This window comes from Hevea brasiliensis, chromosome 11, assembly GCF_030052815.1.
Source record: "Hevea brasiliensis isolate MT/VB/25A 57/8 chromosome 11, ASM3005281v1, whole genome shotgun sequence".
Lineage (NCBI taxonomy): Eukaryota > Viridiplantae > Streptophyta > Magnoliopsida > Malpighiales > Euphorbiaceae > Hevea > Hevea brasiliensis.
This window is the reverse complement of record NC_079503.1, coordinates 69,756,157-69,771,513: the sequence shown is the minus strand read 5'-3', so window position 1 is coordinate 69,771,513 and position 15,357 is coordinate 69,756,157. Positions and strand designations below refer to the sequence as shown.

General features: G+C 36.7%; 1 long non-coding RNA gene across 1 annotated transcript; it reads left to right on the top strand.

Annotated features, from left to right (window-relative positions):
• The first annotated feature begins 13,967 nt into the window (after positions 1–13,967).
• On the top strand, positions 13,968–15,058 carry LOC131170441 (uncharacterized). The gene is made up of 2 exons (XR_009141190.1): positions 13,968–14,289; positions 14,865–15,058. It is a non-coding gene; the product is annotated as an uncharacterized LOC131170441 (long non-coding RNA).
• Positions 15,059–15,357: the final 299 nt, after the last annotated feature.

The following is a 15,357-nucleotide window of genomic DNA, read 5'->3' as shown; positions in this document are numbered from 1 at the left end:
AATATTGAATCAGTGTTATGTTATTCTTTTGGTAATTTATAAAACCTTGACAACCTTGACATACCCCCTCATTTCCAACTATAATCTTTGTTGCCTACTAAAGTCTCCTCCTTTGAAATTGTTATTGAATAAGATAAAACTTTTTGTAGGAGTTGACAAAATAAAGGTAGCATGCTCTTTTTTGTTCCTTGATCCAATATTGCACATCTTGATATTAATTGCCATGGCTTATATATGTTTTATTTGTTATGTTTATACAAATTCAATTTGAGTAATTGGGTGCAAGCAGCTTGAAATTGGATTTTGGGCAAGAATTGTGTGTTATCTTTTCTCAAATATGAATTATGAATCCAAGAGGCCATTTGGTCAAATGAAATTATTTAAGAAGAAGATTTTCTACTTTTTTTTTTTTGTTGGGTTATTGATTGTAAATGTTCCATTACATGTTTTAGTTCCTCTTTTCTTGAATATTTGTCTTAATACGTTAAGGTTCTCAATGCCACAAAGATGATATGGCCTTGTTGAAGCTGGATTATCATACCTTAGCTCTTTGTGCAACCCTTTTAGGAGAAAATCATAGAGCTAGATATATATTGGCATTTATGCTAATGAATATTGAGTATTTTAATGATGGGGATATGTTTGACGCTAAAGAGTCGAATGATATTGATCCATATTAAAAGATTGAGTTGTTGCTTCTGTTAGAGTTTGTGTTCTTTATGTTATTGTTAGTATGGAATTGTCAGGGTGCTGCAAGTAAGAATTTATCTGTACCATGAAGTTATTTGTCCAAACTTACAAGCCTACAATTCTAATTCTTTTAGAGCATAGGTTTAGTGGAGTCCATGTAAATAAGACTATTACTACTACTGGTCTTCCTTATTCTGACAATATGGAAGCTTCTATGGAATTGTTATTGTTCAGTGGAGGCTATAGAAAATCATAGCCAATTTGTTCACATGATGATAATGGCTTCTACTTCCTACCTGATCGACTTTACGGCTCTTTATGGACATTTGATTGCTTCTAAGAGAGCCCTTTTGTGAATGAGCTAAGGCATCTTTACAAGTTGATCATGGGTCCATGGATTGATGCAAGAGATTTCAATGCTTTGCTTGAGTCTTTAGAAAGGAGGGATGGCTCTCTTAATCGACTAGGAATTCATCGTTTATTTAAGTCACGTCTCTTGAATTCCTCCTTACGTGATCTTGGCTTTAAAAGCCCCAAGGTTACATGGTCTGAAGGATGTCTATAGGAGAGGTTGGATTGAGCTTTAGGGAATACATCATGGTGGCTTAAATTTCTAAAAGCGTGAATGCTGCATTTACCTAAGATCCATTCAGATCATAGGCCACTTTTAATTTGTTTGCGTTATTCTCATATTTTAAAGGTATACCATCATCCTTTTCGTTTCTTAGTAGCCTAGATTGTTCGTGAATCCAATATTTGCATGTTGGTTGCTTTATTTATGAGTATTGTAGGTACTTTGGTAAATTGGCTGTAGGAATATAATAAGCAAGTTTTTGGCACTATGTTTTATTGTAAAAAGTGCTTCCTAAATGGAATCCTGATTGTCGATTAAAAGGTCTTGAGAGTAAGTTATAATGGGATTTGGAGGCCATTGTTCTTTAGAAGGAGCTTATTTGATTTCAAAAAACTAGGAGTTATTGGATCTTATAGGGTGATAGAAATGCTTGTTATTTTCATTCAAAACAATGAAGAGAGAAGAAAGTGAAATTGTATTGAGATGGTCAAGAGGGCATTTAGGGGAGTGGATTAATGACTTGGATGCTCTACAAGGAATGGTAATGGAGTTCTTTAGTTCATTATATAGAAAGGATTCTATTGATTCTCTAGGGTATCCTTTAGGTTGAATGGTACCTTCTTCCCTATGGGACTTGTTAAATATATTAAACTATTTGCCTTCAATCAAGGAAATTTAAAGGGCTTTGTTTGACATGAAGCCATGGAAGGCTCAATAGGTAGATAGTTTGCAGGTTGGGTTTTACCAAAGGCAATGGTCTTAGGCATCTAGTGTTGTTTGTGTTGAAGTTAGGAGAGTGTTTAAAATGGATAGTGCCATGAATTGCACTCTTCTAAACCTAATTCCTGAGGTTGATAATCCAAATTACATCTCATAGTTTCTACCAATAAGGTTATGCATGATGATTTATAAGATTATTATAAAAGTTTTGGTTAATCGTCTAAAATCTATTCTACCCTCAATTGTTAGCCTTACTTAAACTAGTTTTGAGTCAAGTAGATGCATATTACTAATAATATAATGATTGCTTAGGAAGTGATGCTATCCATGAGTACAAAGATTGGTAAGGGTTACATGGCTACTAAGGTTGACTTGGAATGAAAGAGTGTGGTGGAATTTTTAATTTGATTCTCTTATGGACTTAGGTTTCCATCTTCCTTTATTCAAATTATTATGGAGTGTATGACCTCTAGTTCCATGCAAATTTTATGGAATGGTGGGATGAGTGATCCTTGTCTTCCTTTTAGGAATCTTCGTCAAAGTGATCATTATTTCCTTATTTATTTGTCTTGTGTATGGAGAGGTTAGGGAATGTAATTTCATCTATAGTGTTTCATGGGCGTCGGAAGCCCATCCATTTGAGCATTATGAAACCTACTCTTTTTTTTCACAAATGAACTAGCGCTTTTTGTAAAAGCTTCTTCTATATCTGGGTTGATGTGATTAAAAATGTTTTGGTAGATTTCTACAAATGCTCATGCCAATAAGTTAGTGCCACCAAAACAAATGTCTTTTCCTTTAAGAATGTTAGCTCTCGGGATCAAAGGTTTTTAAGTAACAATTTAGGTTTTCTATTTACTTCATATTTGGGCAACTATCTTGGTGTTCCCTTACTTCATTCTAGAATTCAAAATAATACTTATTATTATATCTTGGAGAATGAGCAAAAGCACTTGGTTGGCTAGAATGTGAATCATCTATCTTTGGTAGGAAGGGCTATTTTAGCTCACTTTGTCCTCACTTCTATGCTTATCTATGTTATGCAAACTACTAATATCCTTAAGAGTATCTATGTGGGAGTGGTGTGAGCCTGTAGAAGTTTTATTTGGGCTAATTGGAGTAAAAAAAGAAACCCTCCCTTATTTCATGGACTAAGGTTCAATAACCTAAAAGTAGTGGAGTATTAGGTTTTAGGGAGTTGCATTATCTTAACAAAGCTTTTTCCATGAAACTTGGATGGGATTAGTTTCTAATTAGTAGGCTCTTTAGGTTTAAGTATTTCAATCCAAGTATAAATTTAGGGAGCTGGTTATGCGAGATCAATTCTATAATAGACTTTGGTTCAGTGATATAGCAAGGAATTTAAGATATGTGAGATAAAGTTTATTAAGATATTTCATGGGATGTTGGTGATGGTCATTTGGTTAAATATTCGTTGTATCCTTAGCTTCATAGTATTAGTTCTCTTGTGATCATTGCCATAAGTTAGGTGCCTTCTCATTTACTAGACTTATGTGTAATGCATTTTGTTCAAGTGAATGGAAGTTGCACTAGGAGGGATTTTGAGATGTTCTTACCACAAAATATTTTGTGGACTATAGTAGTTATTCCCCCTTCCATCTACTTCTCAGGGGAAGGATGAGATATTAGCATGGGACTACTACATGTATTTTTTCGAACAAATCTACATATGATTTTCTAACTAATAATACCTAGTTAGCTCTTGTGTTTCTATGGAAAGTTGTTTGGCACTAGGATTGATACCAACATATCTGTCTTTTTCTTTGGCTAATAGTAAACTTCTCACCAACTCAGAGCATGTTAGATGTCACATAGGGGTCTCTATTATGCGCAAGTGCTACATGGGAATGTTATGATGACCATTTAAGTTATGAGGGATTGCTTTTTTGTGCATTATGTGTAATGCCCCAAATTTACAGACCGTATTTAGTATATTTCAGTAAGAAATTTAAATATTAAATATGGTATGTAAATTAGATTAAATGAGGGGTTAAAGTAAATGTTTATAAAAGACACCTATGGACTTCGTTGCAAAGTTAATGAAGTTTGGGGGGAAAAATTGAAATTTTCTACCTTAGCATCTAATTGAGTTTAATTAAGATCATTAAGTGTGATTAATTATGTTAATTAATCACTAATTAAATAGATGGAAGTGTGGACAAATGGCAAAGTGACACATGTTAAAAGAGGATAAATATCTAGAGCACTTGGATTGACACAAATTTTGTGTCTTCTTCTTCCTACTTCAGCCAAACCTCTCTTTCACTCTTCTTCTCCATTTTTTTTCATCCAAGCTCCAATATAAACCCTAATTCATGAATCTAAGATGCTATTTTATGATAAAATTGAAGGAAATGAAGAACAAGCCATAAAATCAAAGTGAAAGTGAAGAAAGAATTCAAGATTGGTGAGTTGAATTCAAGAGGGAGGAATATGAAATTTCAAAGAGGAAAACAACTAGAGTGAACTTCAAATTCAAGGTAAGAATACTAATCTCTTCTTAAGTCTTGTACCTATTAAATTTGAGTTGAGGATTGATTGGAATTTTGGTGGAAATGATGAAGGAAAGTGAAGATTGAGCGAGCTAAAGGCAAACCAAGGGTGAGACAGAATTGTTGGTGTGGCTGACCAAGATCCATACACTGAATTAGTCTTGGAGTTTTTAATGAAAAGTGGTTGTAATAGGGAGTAATTTGCTAGAACTAAGTTGTGGTAAGTGCTTGTTTAAGCTTATTATACAAATTGTTACTTTATGAATCATTGTATGGTGACTGCCAGGATTAGTGAATCCGGTGAGCAGTCTATACTAATTTGGCTATAAGTTGAGTTATAGAGCTCTAATTGAGATGTAATTTAAACCAAAATTTTTTTTAAGACATAGACCTACAATTTCTATACTTGGACTTAATTTTAAGGGTAAAGTGGTTGAAACTTTAGTGCAAATCGGTATTGCAAATCTGGATTTTCCTGGAATTCAGCAATTCAGCCCTGTGAACTTCATGTAATAAACAAGGCATATCTCCCTTCGTATATCTCCAATTGAGGTGTTACAAGATGATTTGGAAACTTAAGACATAGGCCTAAAATTTTACTTTGGAGACCCTATACAAATTGTGGGTGTAAACTGCTTGAATGTTGAGTGCAAACTTGAATTGGAAATCTGGAAACCTGAAATTTCCAGGAAAATGCATTCGGGAACAGTAGTGGTAATTTAGCTATAACTCATGATGTAGACTTCCAAATTAAGTGATTCTTGAAATGTTGACAACTTCAAACATGTAGAAAGATATTTTATGAAGACTACTTTAATGGAATCTGTCTTTAGAATGGTCAAATTAGCTTATGAATAGGAACTATGAATTCTGTTTGTAACCAGAACTGGTTATGTAAAAACTAGATAGTATTTAGAAATTAGAGCATAACTTGCGATCTAGATCTTGGAATGGGTTGGTTCCTATGCAAATGAAAGTTAAGACCCTAACCTATAAATTAGATGAAGACCATAAGAGCTAATTCTGTCTTTAGAGTATCCAAGTAGTTGATAAAAAAACAAGGTATCAAATAGGTGTTCCCCTGAAATGGTAATATGCCTTCTTGAATAGTTTGCACATAAAGGGGTATAAATGAATTTCAACACGTCTAAATTGGATCAAATTAATTTCTAATGAAAGTTAAGACATAAATTGACATGTTTTATGAAGGGAACTAGTCTTGAAAATCTCTTTCTCTAAGTCTAATTATGATTGCAAAATGAGTTTGGGAATCTGCCTTATGGGGAATTAACAAGATTGATTCTAAATGCTATGTGAAAATGGTTGTCCTTATTTTGAATATGAAATTGATTATATGATGATCCCAATTGGTGTTAAAATGATGAATGTCAATCCTTCCTTATTATGAATATGTAAACAAGTATATGATAATGACAAATGAAGTGAACATGATGAGTGTTAATCCTTTATGGGTGTAAGAATGTTTAAATTACCTAATATCATGTTATAAGACTATTGAGGCCCAGGATTCTACCTAGATTGAAAATAGAATCGGATAGTTTGGTACGCCAAATAGGGAGATAAGCTAGCAGATCTGCAAACTAAAATGAATCTATATCTATGAGCATGTAAAGACGGCATTTGAAAGACGGTGTCGCAATACATGTATTGATTCTAAAAAAGGCACGTAAGACGACACCTGAAAGAAGGTGTTACTATGGTAAAAAGAACACGTAAGACAACATCCGTAAGAAGATGTTGTAGTAGAAAAGAGAAAATGTAAGACGATATTTGAAAGAAGGTGTTGCATTAAAATCCCAGTATCCAGAATAAGGAAAGTTATACCAGGGAGGAATTAGGCCATTAAACAGAAATAATGAAATGACAAGCTTTCAAGTCAAATGAGTTGCTCTTTTGTTTATAAATTAGATTTTACTTTTGTTAATAGATAACTTGTTGCCATGTGCACATTTCATGAGCAAGATTAGTGAAATTCAATTAAAGAGTTAACAATGAAATGTTTTATTTTTAACAATGAAATGTTTTCTTTATCTCTATAAAATTATTATGAATTTTTATTTACTTAAAATTATTTTAATTAGTTGTTAAATACCTACAGTATGTGTAGTTACAGATGACCATTAATTATTCATCTTAAGCTAGACATGCACCACTAAGCTATGTGCTTAGCATGTAGCTTTTTACCACGTGCAGGTACTGAAGTCGAGAGTTCACAAAGAGTAGATCACTAAAGTCTGCATCAGAGGAGCAGTATTTTGTCAAGAGTTTAATTAGGGTTGGCTTTCTTTACTTACAAATGATTCTTTTGTATAAGTTGTATAAGTAATATAAGTTGTATAAATAAATATTTGATGATAAAGATGTATCTAAGTAAATGACATGTTATATAAAGTTTGTATTTTGCTTAAATCACATTAAGGGACAATTTTTATGTAACAAGTGTGGAAAGTTCATATGAAATTAAGATATAGTCCTTATCACAGATTGTGAAATTACAAGTAACACTCCCAATTCAGCCATTATACTGCCAGATCGGGGGTTGTTACATTATGTCGAGTAGGCACTAGCTCCTATCGAGATGTGGTTATCATTCCACCATTATAGCTCTATAGTTTTGGATTTTTGGTAATCAACAAATGTAGACCTTACATTCATGTGGTGCTAGCTAGAGAAGTATGCTGTTTAGTGTGGCTTATTAGGCAATCTAGAATAGAAGGAACATATTCTTATTTCAAAGGAAGTTACCCCATTTTATGCTATGGTGAAGTTTATTATTTCCTAAGCTACTGTGTATTCTCAAGTTGTGCATTTTATGAACTCGAATTATTTATTTCTATGAGTTCATCAAAGTGTGCAAGTGGCTTGGTCTCCTATTATGGTTTAGATGGCCTTAAACATAAATGGAACATATAAATCCTCCACTGATGCAACATATATGGGAGGTTGCTGTGTGATAGTGTAGGCAGGTGGTGTGGAGTGTTAAGTGTGAATATTGGAAGGCATTCAACTTTTTTCATGAAGTTGTGGGTTGTGTATGATAATATGATTTTAGCTTTGAGCAAAGGTTTTCATAAAGTTGCTCTTCAATGTGACAATTGGAGTGTTGTGTCCTTGGTGAAAGATAGTTCTAGGTCCTTGAACAGTTTTACAAGTCATAACCTACTTTAAGAGACTAGGAAGTAAAGGTTGAACATGTTCATAGAGAGGCCAATTTTAGCACCAATTAACTAGTTAATTTTAGTTAGTCATTACCTTTGGGGCTTCATATTCTAGATAATCTTTTGATAAGTCTTTAGCCTTGGCTTTTCCACGATCTTATAGGTGTCACATATGAGGTTGTGGTCTTTTCTAACCTTTTGCTCCTCATATATATATATATATATGCTAAGGCTCTCCGAAGAACAAAGGGATTTTTGCTCATAAAATGCATGCATAAATTATCTATTATTAGGAATATGCAAGTGTGGAATTCCCACATTAGAAAAAAGAAGAGATGATTGAGAGACATATAAGTGGAAAGTGTAACACCCCTGATTTTTTTATATATTATTATTGGGCTTCGTGTAGGTATCCTCAATTCGCGGAAATTCGACAGTTGTCCGGATCTGTGAATTTCCGGCCGCATGCATCAGCCTACTGGAAAAGTCTCCGAATTGGATCGAGGTTTTGGCTACCACACCATTGTCAGGCATCCTGAGCGCGTTCCCGAAGTCGGAATCGGCAAAGGTAAACCCGAACCTTTCTTTTTCGTAATTTTCTAGTGCTTAAATAGGATTGAAAATCCATAAAATATTCGTGGTAGCTTAGAAAATTACGATTCTTTTTGCAATAGCTTAGTAATATTTCTAAGGACATGAGCGAGTTTTATAATTTTTAGAGCTTATTTGAGCAGTTTTTGCAAAAATGATCAATTATAAGGACTAAATTGAAATTTTACATATTGTGATGAATGATTGATTTGATGGGCCCAGGAGGGGCTGTGTGATGTGATTGAGTTGTGGATATATGGATTGTGGATATAGAAGTGTGTTTTGAGCCCTTTTGCAGGTTGGGTAGGTCCTAGGTATATGGGAGACTCTGCCGGATTTTCGGTACGACTTAGGACGTATTGGTCTTTTTCTTTGTTTGTATTGAGTCAAATTTATTAAATGATTGTAATAAAATTGTCAGTGAGCAGATGACCTTTCTTCCTCCGCCACTTCGGTGACCACCGTCAAGTCTGTGAGTAGAATATTAATTTTAATTGTAATTTCGATATTATTATATGTTCAAGCATGCCCATGCATCACTTATATGCATATATTTATGTAGTTAAACTCTAGGCACGATTTATGTTGCATTCATAACTGTTGATGTGCCATGGATGTTGTTGTGGTAATTTGGAGCAGTGTGCGTGCGTTGGCGTGCGTGTGATGTGGTGTGGACTATGGATAGGACGGGGTAGTCACGGCTTGAGTAATTCGCTGGGACCCGATCCTTCGAGGGGTAGTCACGGCTTGAGTAATTCGCTGGGACCCTCGATTTGGTTATTAAGTGGAAGTCCGAGCTTGAGTAATTCACCGCACCAGTTGGATTTAAGAGAGTCAGATAGGGATCACCCCATATGTTATGATTGATACTACAGGGTGTGTGAGTGCTCCAAATTACCTTTTTGATGTTATGATGTGAAAATGTTGTTGATGTTGCATTTCACTCTACAGGGTGCATTAGTTTTAGATAGTTATAGAGATTATGGTTAAAATTGATATTTTACTCTCTGAGTCGAACGCTCACTCCTGTTCAATATTTTTCCAGGCCACAGGAGGAGTTATTTTACAGAGCGACCTGTTTTCTTTCTCGCAGGTTTAACGTCGATTATTTAATTGTATTATTATTCTCTAAATTTGTAATTTAGGACTCCGCATGTGCTAGTAGTAGCATTAAGTCTGTCAGGGACTGTATGAATTCAAGTTTGCGTATTAATAAATGAAAAGAAAAAATTTTATGAGTTTTAAATGGTTATGAATGAGGTAACAGGGTTGAGCTGGGCTCCCCAAATTTTTGTTTCTGATAATTTCTGGGCTAAGTTGGCCCGAAATATAATTATAACAGTTTAATTTAAATTATTTTATGTGCATATTGGGCCTAAATTGTGGGTCTGGTTATGGATTTGAGGAATAGTTAGGCTTACTACGGGCCTCGGGGGCTTTAAGCTGGCCCAGGTCCTAGTGCCGGTCCGGCCCATAGGTTGGGTCGTGACAAAGTTGGTATCAGAGCTTAGGCTCTAGATTCATGGGAAAGAATATACTTGGGAGTGTAAAAGGAGTCTTGTTAGGATGTTACATGCGGAGTATAGGATTCTGTTTCGTCTTTTTCTATAATTATTTGTTTCTAGATTCTGCGTTATACTTCGGGAAATATAAAAGTTCCTCATTTAGCGTCTTGATTTTCGTGGAGTACATAGAAATGTGAAATAGAGTTAGTAGACATGTGAGGTCTATCATGAGGATACGTACTCCAAGAAATGCTATGTTTCTGTCTGTATGGCTTTAAATAGTGTGCCCATTTCGTGCAAGGCACGAGTACATAAAAGTAAGTCCTGAAAGTACAGTTGCCCTAGATAAGGATGAGGATACCACTGCTGGCAATCATCAGTAGATGACCCAGTCAGAATAAGTTTTTGATAATAGAAGATTCAAGAGAGATAAGAAATTGGGAGACCTAGTCTGTCAGGACGTATCGTAGTAACTATACAATGTTCTCGATATCTGTTCTGTAAGCTGCAGATTACAGTACCGACATGGGATTATTGTGTAGAGCTGCGTACTTCCCTGTAGTGCTTATGATGAGGATGTTGCAGGCAGTCTCTGTTTTGGTACAGTAATACCAGAACAGAGTTCTATATTTGCAGAGGAGTTGGGAACTCCTGGCTAAGAGTTTAGAGTTAGAATATTGAAAGGTCACAGTTGGGTGATAACTAGAGTCAGTGACTCAGTTACCCCAGCATGAGCTAGAGTTTCATCAAGAGTTGCCATCAGACCAGAGGTTTCGGACTAGTTGCAAAGTAAAGGTGACACTTATAGAGTGAGAATAGTATACCTTGTGTGTATCAGTATGGAATAAAGTACAACTCTACTACCTAGAGAAGGTCGAAACTATGAATTGATGATTTATAGAGCTATGATATGATAAAAGAGTCATTAACTTGACATGGTTCTGGCAAGGTGGTAGATGTAGTACCTTTGTTGCAGCAAGTTAGGATATAGTCCTATCTTTTCGTAATGGATCAAGGTTATTAATGATAATGATGACTTATGGAATAGTGTCCCGGATGGACCGTAGAGTGTGGTAGAGAGTAGTTGGCTCGGGTATCCTGGAGAGGATACAAGTTCCATTATAGGAATCATATATAATCAGATCACGATGGATGTAAATCCTTTGAATTGGATGACGGGTTTGGGTGCCCGAAATCTTAAGTTTTGGAATTGAGTAAACATGGAAAATAATAATAATAATAATAATAATAATAATAATAATAATAATAATAATAATAATAATAATAATAATAATAATAATAATAATAATAAATAAAATTACTGCAGAATCAGTTCTCGAGGTAGTAAGGGTATTATGTAAGTTAAAGGATAAGAATAGAGATCATACAATAAAAGTATGACTGTAATTTGCTGAGTTCCTTTCTAATTTCAAATTATTCAAAACAATAGTATAATCTAATTATAATAGTGTTTAGAGTAATAAATTAGCGAAGATAAATCACAGAAGGCCAATGGATAAAGAAAGTGCAGAATGAAAGTTTGGGCAATTGATTGCAGATGCAATATAATCTAAATGCTAGTGGAAGTACTAGCTAGAGTGGTCAAAGGACCAAATCTGAGTAGCACAGACATATGATAACGCGATAGAGACTCTGAAAGATATAGTTAGTAAGTACAACAGGTTGAAAAGATACCAACAATACCAAAAAATAGGAAAAGGGAAGTTGATAAGATCCAAAGGACAGGAAGAGAGCTCGATAGAGTCAGTTATAATGATGAGGATAAGGAGTGTCTAACCACTGCCCCTGTGTTAACACTACCTATGAGCGGTGAAGGATACACCGTGTACTGTGACGCCTTCAGAGTTGGCCTAGGGTGTGTTTTGATGCGGAATGGAAAAGTAGTGGCTTATGCTTCAAGGCAGCTGAAGAGGCATGAGCAGAACTATCCCACCCATGATTTGGAAATGGCGGCTGTAGTCTTTGCACTAAAAATCTGGAGACACTACCTGTATGGTGAAGTGTGCGAGATATACACCGACTATAAGAGTTTAAAGTACATCTTCCAACAGAGGGATTTAAACTTGAGACAGAGGAGATGGATGGAGCTTCTGGAAGACTATGATTGCCCCATCCAGTACCACCCTGGGAAGGCCAATATAGTAGCAGATGCTTTAAGCAGAAAATCTTCTGGCAGTTTGGCGCACATTTCAGCAGAGAAGAGACTGTTGATTCAGGAGGTACATGAGTTGATGGATCAAGGTTTAATCCTAGATCTTTCAGATGAGGGGGTATTGTTGGCTCATTTTTCAGTGAGGCCAGATTTGCGGGACAGAGTTAGAGTTTCCCAGCACAGAGACCAACAATTGATGAAGATCATAGAAAGAGTACAGCAAGGTGAAGGTGGTGAGTTCGGATTTGCCAATGATGGCGCCCTAGTGCAAGGTTCTAGGATATGTGTGCCCGATGTGGACAACCTCAGGAATGAAATCATGCGAGAGGCACACTACACACTGTACAGTGTCCACCCAGATTCCACCAAGATGTACCATGATGTGAAAGATAGCTATTGGTGGAATGGCATGAAGAGAGACATAGCAGACTTTGTGTCCAAGTGCTTGACTTGTCAGAAGGTGAAGTTTGAACACCAGAGACCGTCAGGGAAGCTGCAAGAGTTCCCTATCCCAGAATGGAAGTGGGAAATGATCACTATGGATTTTGTGACTGGGTTGCCTCGTACCATGCGAGGATATGATTTGATATGGGTAATTGTAGACCGCTTGACCAAATCAGCTCACTTCTTGCATGTGAAGACTACATATTCTGTGGCACCGTACGCCCGACTCTACATTCAAGAAATAGTCAGATTGCATGGAGTTCCAGCTTCCATAATATCTGACAGAGGGCCCCAGTTCACTTCTCAGTTTTGGAGAAAGTTGCAGGAGGCACTTGGCACACAGTTGAACTTTAGTACGGCTTTCCATCCTTAGACAGACGGACAGTCCGAAAGGACAATCCAAACACTGGAAGACATGCTTCGCATGAGTGTTTTGGATTTTGGAGGTCAATGGGATGATCAGCTAGCTTTGGTGGAGTTTGCCTACAACAACAGTTATCACTCCAAAGATAGGAATGGCGCCTATGAGGCACTATATGGAAGAAAGTGTAGGTCTCTCCGTGTTGGACAGAAATGGGGAAGCGAAGGTGCATGATGTAAACCTAGTGCAAGACACTTCGTAGATAGTTCCTTTAATCGTGGAACGATCAAAATAGCTTTCGAGGCGTAAAAGTTATGCACTCCCGCACGGAGGGATGTGGAGTTTGCAGTGGGCGACTATGTATTCCTGAAGGTTTCTCCAATGAAGGGAGTCATGAGATTTGGAAAGAAGGGCAAGTTGGCACCTCGGTATATTGGACCTTTTGAGGTTACTGATAGAGTTGGAGCAGTTGCCTACCGGTTGGAGCTACCACCCAACCTCTCTCACGTTCATCCCGTGTTTCACATCTCCATGCTCAGGAAATACATTCCCGATCCTTCTCATGTACTGCAGCCGGATGTGGTAGAGCTAAAAGAGAACTTGACATTTGAGGAGCAGCCTGTAGCCATAGTAGACTACCAAGTGAGACAGCTGAGATCAAAACAGATCCCTATGGTTAAGGTTTTGTGGAGGAGTCAGTCAGTGGAAGAGTGTACCTGGGAGTTAGAACGGAACATGCGTAGCAAGTACCCTTATCTGTTCAATGTATAATCATGTGCTTTATTCTGCCTTGTGTAAAATTCGAGGACGAATTTTCTGTAAGGGGGGAAGAATGTAACACCCCTGATTTTTTATATATTATTATTGGGCTTCGTGTAGGTATCCTCAATTCGCGGAAATTCGACAGTTGTCCGGATCTGTGAATTTCCGCCGCATGCACTACCACCGGAAAAGTCTCCGAATTGGATCGAGGTTTTGGCTACCCCACCATTGTCAGGCATCCTGAGCGCGTTCCCGAAGTCGGAATCGGTAAAGGTAAACCCAAACCTTTCTTTTTCGTAATTTTCTAGTGCTTAAATAGGATTGAAAATCCATAAAATATTCGTGGTAGCTTAGAAAATTACGATTCTTTTTGCAATAGCTTAGTAATATTTCTAAGGACCGCAAGCGAGTTTTATAATTTTTAGAGCTTATTTGAGTAGTTTTTGCAAAAATGATCAATTATAAGGACTAAATTGAAATTTTACATATTGTGATGAATGATTGATTTGATGGGCCCAGGAGGGGCTGTGTGATATGATTGAGTTGTGGATATATGGATTGTGGATATAGAAGTGTGTTTTGAGCCCTTTTGCAGGTTGGGTAGGTCCTAGGTATAGGGGAGACTCTGCCGGATTTTCGGCACGACTTAGGACGTATTGGTCTTTTTCTTTGTTTGTATTGAGTCAAATTTATTAAATGATTGTAATAAAAATTGTCAGGTGAGCCGGGACAGCCTTCTTCCTCTGCCCAGCCGCCTCAGTGACCACCGTCAAGTCTGTGAGTAGAATATTAATTTTAATTGTAATTTCGATATTATTATATGTTCAAGCATGCCCATGCATCACTTATATGCATATATTTATGTAGTTAAACTCTAGGCACAATTTATATTGCATTCATAACTGTTGATGTGCCATGGATGTTGTTGTGGTAATTTGGAGCAGTGTGCGTGCGTTGGCGTGCGTGTGATGTGGTGTGGACTATGGATAGGACGGGGTAGTCACGGCTTGAGTAATTCGCTGGGACCCGATCCTTCGAGGGGTAGTCACGGCTTGAGTAATTCGCTGGGACCCTCGATTTGGTTATTAAGTGGAAGTCCGAGCTTGAGTAATTACCGGCACCAAAGTTGGATTTAAGAGAGTCAGATAGGATCACTCCCATATGTTATGATTGATACTACAGGGTGTGTGAGTGCTCCAAATTACCTTTTTGATGTTATGATGTGAAAATGTTGTTGATGTTGCATTTCACTCTACAGGGTGCATTAGTTTTAGATAGTTATAGAGATTATGGTTAAAATTGATATTTTACTCTCTGAGTCGAACGCTCACTCCTGTTCAATATTTTTCCAGGCCACAGGAGGAGTTATTTTACAGAGCGACCTGTTTTCTTTCTCGCAGGTTTAACGTCGATTATTTAATTGTATTATTATTCTCTAAATTTGTAATTTAGGACTCCGCATGTGCTAGTAGTAGCATTAAGTCTGTCAGGGACTGTATGAATTCAAGTTTGCGTATTAATAAATGAAAAGAAAAAAATTTTATGAGTTTTAAATGGTTATGAATGAGGTAACAGGGTTGAGCTGGGCTCCCCAAATTTTTGTTTCTGATAATTTCTGGGCTAAGTTGGCCCGAAATATAATTATAACAGTTTAATTTAAATTATTTTATTTGCATATTGGGCCTAAATTGTGGGTCTGGTTATGGATTTGAGGAATAGTTAGGCTTACTACGGGCCTCGGGGGCTTTAAGCTGGCCCAGGTCCTAGTGCCGGTCCGGCCCATAGGTTGGGTCGTGACAGAAAGGACCTATGAACCCATTGCATTAAGGTTTTGGGTTGGATGTG